This window comes from Saccostrea cucullata, unplaced genomic scaffold (genome assembly GCF_032062105.1).
Source record: "Saccostrea cucullata isolate Sc308-1 unplaced genomic scaffold, CSIRO_AGI_Scuc_v1 ctg1457, whole genome shotgun sequence".
Classification (NCBI taxonomy): Eukaryota; Metazoa; Mollusca; class Bivalvia; order Ostreida; family Ostreidae; genus Saccostrea; species Saccostrea cuccullata.
The window spans coordinates 88464-94463 of NW_026939718.1; the positions used below are offsets into that span (position 1 = coordinate 88464).

Consider the following 6000-nt stretch of genomic DNA (forward strand, 5'->3'; position numbering starts at 1 on the left):
ATAATGTGTCATGGATCTGAACGGGCATTTTCTTTACAAAATATAGAAATTTTATTGTAATATAATTACAAGCAGTACATATTAATATTTATTAGCAAGCCTGTGATTGTTAAAATACAATGTTGTGATTCATTATATCTATGTCCTGAAACAAACATTGTTATCTGGGATGGATAGAAATACTCTAGAAATGCTTTTTAAAATTTGTTTCCAATATGTGTATGATAAATTTGCAAATACTAGTAGTGATCTGGACGTGTATTTCTTCCTACTAAATAAAGAAAGCAGCAAATTTGCTGCTTTTGAATGATAATTCAAGAAATGCATATATCGTAATTGTGGTTTGACTGTATATTTTTCGTCAGGCCATCAGCTTTATTTCAGCTTGTTTGTGGTTGCTGAGGAATTCTCATTCAACAACCTGCTAAAACGCTTTCAAGTTGATGGTTTCTAGTGCATCGAAGCAGTGCATGTCTGCAAAGATATCAATGTCAGTCCAGAAATCTTCAATGGGATAGAATTCTAGTAAACCTTTTGAACATAGAAAAAAGTTAACGTTTATTCGTATGGAAAAGGTGGCAACAAACTCCTCCTACATATTGCCTTCTAATAACATGTTGTAGATACAATTTGTGTTGATGAACAAGTGACTTAAATTTTCTAATGATATGAATTGAATTTCAATTTCTCACCAATTACGCATTGAGATCCCTTATATCCGGGTTCACACCACTCACATACGCCTGTTTCTTTGTGACAATAACGACAGTTTTCGGGACAGGGGAGAGAGCAATTAGATCCATAGTATCCATTCCTACAATCTTTAAAAAAAGTGAAACTATAACATTTTTTCTTTTTAAGGACAGATGATACAAACAAAAAATGGATGCCTGGATTCGTATATATTTTTCGACCTAATTTAAATGCAAATGATGGAAATAAAAAATAACTATAACATAAAAAAATTGCAAACCTTCTGCGATGTATAAAATTATACCCTTCTGAAAACATCCATATTGTTCTATACAACAATTTTTTACTTCAAATTCTTTTTTTGCGCAACTTTGAATTAAAAAAAATTACGCGGTGAAATTTATTCATTTGATACATTAAAGTATGACCAAAATTGTTTTTTTTTTTTTCAAAATTTTTGACAAAAGTTTGTTTACTTGTCCTTTATGCCAGTTTATAATCGATATTTTGTCTGATTAGTTAATCAAGATGTATTGTAATTTGACTACGACGAGTCAGTCATTTTAATACTTCAAATCATCTTGAAGTTTATTTTTTTTCTCGTTTTGTCCAGCAAATTTATTAATTAAAATGGATATATACGAAATATTTGATGTGGTATGAAACAATTAGCATGTTAAACATAATGTTAAATAAAAAAGTAAATATGTCTTTTATGCAAACTCAATAAAAAATAGTTTCTTTTTTTAAAACATTTGTAAAACATTTGATTTTAATTTTCATTATGTTACCAGTTGTCAAATATGTTGTTTAAACTGCAGATACGATTGTAGATCGTTAAATTCGTTTAAACCCATCAGATAACAATATCTAACGTGAAGGGATAATAAAATAAATTTTCATGGAAGAATCCATAAAATACTCATTAAGTTAACTTTAATGCTTCATGAAGACAGTGGAGTATATAGTTGTAATTATGTGCATTATAAAAAGAATGGTTATATTAATAAGTCGATTTTAACTAAAGTCCCATTCGAGTGTATTTCACAATTACAGAGATTCTGAATTACGCAAATAACCGATATTTTTTTACTTATACAAGGCGCCTACGGTTTTATCATGCTAACCCACGATGACACAGGGCATCCATGTTTATGATCTTACTTAAAAGACCGGAGCAATTTTCCTCTAAGAATAGGTATTTGAAGATTTAACATTCACTACGTATTAAGCGTCTTAGGTTTGAAGCGGTGCCAGGAACGATAAATCGAAAAAGTATCCCCCAACCCCGAAGCCAAAGTGCTATACTAGTCTTTTGGGGAACAGCAATTTCTGTTTTTGAATCACTCATATAGAAATTAACATACAGCAGAAAGTTTTGCAAAATTCTGGATTCCTTACCAAATTCACACTGGTGTCCGTGATATCCGGACTCACACACATGACATATACCTGTCTCTATATGACAATGATGACATTTGTCAGGACAGGAAAGAGAACAGTTCAATCCGTAGTATCCAATCCTGCAACCTTTAAAGGGAATAAAGAACATTGAAGCAATAATCTTAAACTCATTTGTCCCTTTTTTAAAGCCTATTCATGATAAGAATACGAATAAACTGTTCCGTTCGTTTTTGCCCGGGTAAAATTGAAATTGTTCATCCGTGTTTCATTAAGTCATCCATACGTTTGCTCTTATCTCGAAGTAAGGTAAACACAAACATAGGACTGACTCAAGCTTCATGAAAATGGTGTGGCGGTTTATTCAGCAAGGTCAAGATATAGAAATTGTTGAACAAACTGTCCTACTCAATTTTCGTGACTCATTTATCCATACTTTGGGCTTGCTAAAGCCGTTTTTTTTGGTCAGCCTCTCGACCTCAAAAAAATATTTTAGCGCAATCATAGGATCGTCAAGAAAGAATTTGAGCGTGTTTTAAAAAGAACATACATTATGCACTCGTCGAGATTCATTTGTATTGAATGCTTAAACGTGACGTCATTTGAGTTTTTACGAAAACATAAATACGTCGTTAACCTTGCTGCACACTTGAAGGGGAACTAGCAAGAAAATATTTTGTCATCCCACCATTAGTGTTATTTCTTGAATAAATAATGCATATACTAAATTGCAAGCATTCTCAACAGAATTGATCCCATTTTTTATCCATCCAAAACGGATGATGGCATATCAAATTATTTTCCCTGCAAAATATTCTTACAAATATATTAAAAGCAATGAATGTCAATACAACTTTTGCTCAAATATATTAAACGAAAGTCGTACTGATCAAGTATTACAAATACGCTTGTTTTTTTTCCTAATAAAGTATATTTATACATATCTCTATACGTGTATTTAAAAAAGAAAACTGAATGATTTCCTGCTGAAGAGCTTAATATACAGCATACCATATACCTCCATTTCACATATTTCATTATGTGCGAACTTTGAATATCTTTCTGGATAAATAACATCTGATAGTCTTTCGTTATAAAAGATGACGTATTGTCCATGCACAAGACAGGTAATATTGACGACGGCAGGTATGGTATATCTGGTATAGTTTGTATCATGGTAACATAGGTGACCATCTTTTCTGTCCGTTGTGTTAGATACATAAATGGAGAACCCCAGAAATCTTCTTGTGTAGGTATTAAATGCATCTGCAATTTTAAACAATCTATATCATAATGGAACATATATTTATGTATATAAACTCTTTATACGGTTATAAAAAAATTAAAATTAAGAATTATCATTATTATTATTCATATTGTTTTCAGTCTATAACTAAATTATGATATTAGTTTTTCATTCCCTCTCTGGTATCTGGAAGATTTGCTTTGTGATTGGGATGACGTAAACATATCTATGTAAGACTCTTTTTCCGAAACGCAGGTACGATAAGGCTTCCCAGAGAATATTGTAGTGTACTCTCTGCATGCACTTCTCTGAACTACACATGTATGAAGTCATAATTGAAAATGACGTCAAGTCACTGCATACTTGAGATGTAATAATGGGGAAAGTGTCATGAAGTTTACACCTTATTTCAATTTGCATATAAAGTTTCAGAATGCTAGTTTAAAACAAATGTGTTTATTTATTTTTTCAAAAGTCTAATATATCCGAATAATTCAGATAACTATGCTTTATTACTCTTGTTTAAGAGTCAGCGTGTTCAAACTACGTACGAAAATATACGTTTGACATTTACCATTTTTTATACCTGTGGACAGAGGCAGAATTCATTATATGTGTATAAAAGAGCCTGGCGCAGTGTGTTACTGAGGATTTATTTAATATCTTTTGTGGAAATATGTAAGAGGAATTTCCCCTCCCACTGAATCCTGCTTTTCTTTAAAACAGATGACGATAATCAGCGGAAAATACCTTCAGATTTGTCGGTAAGTTGAGGTTAATATGAAATAGATTGTTTCGAAGAAATAGAATAACGTTTCCCAAGCACATTTCTGTTTTCGTATGATGCAACGAGTTTATTTATGTGACAAAAAGTTAATAATAATTGTGTTAATAACCTGCGCCGAAGCGATTTATGTAAAACATTCCAAAAAATAAGAAATGACCGTCACTTGATCAACAAGGTCATGTGACATCATAACAAATATGTTTATATACAGCTAAGAGGATTCTCTGTATAATTTTGGCGTACTGAAGTACATAACTTAAAAATAAAATTCAAAATCATCTTTGCAATGCAGTGTTACGTTTCAAATGCATTTTAAGCTCCGGGAAGCCTTAACAGTACTGCGCAAGTGTCTGCAGTTTAAGTAAAAGTCGCGAGGAGTATGGAAGAGACCTTAAAAATAGAAATCGCGTTGCATGGTAGGTGTTTGCAAGATAAAAAACCTTCGCTGCTCAATGGTTCTGAGTGCCATGTTTGGCTCAAAGATTGAAACAGATTTTTCTCTTAAGCTGTTCATTCAATTGAATAAAGATATCTTTTGAGAGTTAATAGGCGTGTTCTATGAATGTGCTCGTCGAATTTCATTTGTGTGCACATGCATGCACATGCGGGATCGTGCGATGTACGTGTTAATAATTGATATAAATGAAGATTTTTTTTAACTTTCATATAAATATATTTAATGCATTAGAACTCAGAATATATCTAGGGTATATCTAAGTAGCATACACAAGTTGTTACTGTGACCGGAGGCCCTCTGAGTAATTTTGGTCTCTCGAGCTGATACTGGATCGAATAAGGAAGCCTATGAATTATTCTCTATATATGAAATGTTTTACTGTTGATTTGAATTTATTTATGTTCATTTTATAATAAACTAGATAACAATCATTAAGATGTATTTTTTTCAAATAGCTGTTTTATGAGTTACGTGTACTAAGTAGGTAAGAAAATATAGATCATTTTTCCATATTCCACCCTGTAACAACCCATGGCCAATATATGCAATGGAGTCTTCGGCCCTCTCTCTGATAGTGGTGTTCTGGGCTAATACAGAATGGAGTATCAAAAATGTATGACAGAGTCTCTAGATATAAAATTTTTATATATACAGCATGCAATGAAATATTCGCTCCCGTGTTATTTTTGCCCCTTTCGCACAACCCTCATTTGGGCGAAATGAAATAATACAGTATATTTCTTTAAATAAAACTATGAATGGGCGAATTTAAAACAGGGCAAAACTGTTTGCAAGTGTGAAAGGGTGAAAATTAAAAGGGACAAAAATAATCCTGTATACAGTATGCATACTCAAGATCAAGAATTTTCTTCACTTTTTTGTACAAGCTGGTAATAAGCAAAAGATCAATTGCATTACTAAAGTCTAAAGTGAAAAAAAATCAAGAACTGAATAGCAATATTTTAGACTCTCTAAATTCCGTTTTTATGGGCGAATGACTTTACAACCTAGTGATATTAAATGGAATATATGGTAGGATACACTGAAGTTTTTGATATCTGAGATTATAAGCTTCAAATTTTGCAGTTTGTTCTTTTTTCTCTTTCAAAATGCATATGAAGTATATTACAATAATTCTAGATTTCATCTTCTTTTTTATTTGAAAGCCTTAGGATATTTGGTTGTTCTCTTTGTCAGACAAAGACACATGTTAAGCACAGTAAATATACTACAACCATGCCAGTGATAGAATAAGACCAACTTGCTAAACACAAAGCCACATATCAGGGTCATCATTTTGTTTTAAATTATTTTTTAAGATTCATTTTATTAACAATCACAAAGTTGATTTTAAGGAAAAAAAAAAAAAACCTCAGTACAAATGCAGAAAGAAGTAACGAAGCTTCCTTTATTTTA

At 31.8% G+C, this 6000-nt stretch overlaps 1 protein-coding gene across 1 annotated transcript in view; it reads right to left on the reverse strand.

Annotated features, from left to right (window-relative positions):
• Positions 1-3783, reverse strand: part of LOC134253746 (multiple epidermal growth factor-like domains protein 10) — a 49416-nt gene extending 45633 nt beyond the window's left edge. Inside the window, exons 1-2 of the mRNA XM_062736325.1 lie at positions 2095-3783; positions 693-821 (exon numbers count right to left, since the gene is read on the reverse strand). The gene's annotated coding sequence lies outside the window, so the exon portion shown is untranslated. The remainder of the gene's footprint in view (positions 1-692; positions 822-2094) is intronic.
• Positions 3784-6000: the final 2217 nt, after the last annotated feature.